This window comes from Lupinus angustifolius, chromosome LG18 (genome assembly GCF_001865875.1).
Source record: "Lupinus angustifolius cultivar Tanjil chromosome LG18, LupAngTanjil_v1.0, whole genome shotgun sequence".
NCBI lineage: Eukaryota > Viridiplantae > Streptophyta > Magnoliopsida > Fabales > Fabaceae > Lupinus > Lupinus angustifolius.
Window position 1 is genome coordinate 4,262,198 of NC_032026.1, and position 872 is coordinate 4,263,069.

Genomic DNA, 872 nt, shown 5'->3' on the forward strand with positions numbered 1-872 from the left:
TTAACCATCTTCTCACTTTGATAAATAACAGGAGCAGTACAAATGACCACAACTGATACTTGGTTCAAAGTAAGAAGTAAGATATGACACGAGCCGTAACCTCATTATTACTTTGTCATGAAAATACTTTTATTTATTAAAAGGGACACAACTTTTAGCTTAAAATATATTGTTATTAAATTCATTGATACTATATTTATATGATTAATAAGTAAACATTAACTTAATTTAGGGTAGGATCATCTCATTAATCTAATAAATCAAACAACAATCAAAGTATAACATATAATAAGTAGATGAATATAAAGAATTATTATTATTATTATTATTATTATTATTATTATTATTATTATTATTATTATTATTATTATTATTATTATTATTATTATTATTATTATTATTATTATTATTATTATTATTATTATTATTATTATTATTATTATTATTATTATTATTATTATTATTATTATTATTATTATTATTATTATTATTATTATTATTATTATTATTATTATTATTATTATTATTATTATTATTATTATTATTATTATTATTATTATTATTATTATTATTATTATTATTATTATTATTATTATTATTATTATTATTATTATTATTATTATTATTATTATTATTATTAGGATTGGGGGTAGGCACGTGAATAAAGGGGAAAGGGGTTGTTTTTTTTATGTATCAGATTGGGGAAATTTAGGGAAATTAGGGTAGAGAGGTGGTTCTCTCCTCCATTTGAGCCACCACCTCTCTTGGTGATGGGGAAGCTGCTGGATGATGGGACGACGAAGATGGCAGAAGGAGCGGCGTCCCTTGCGGTGGTGGTCACGACTTTATGATATCGAATCCATCCTACTGCA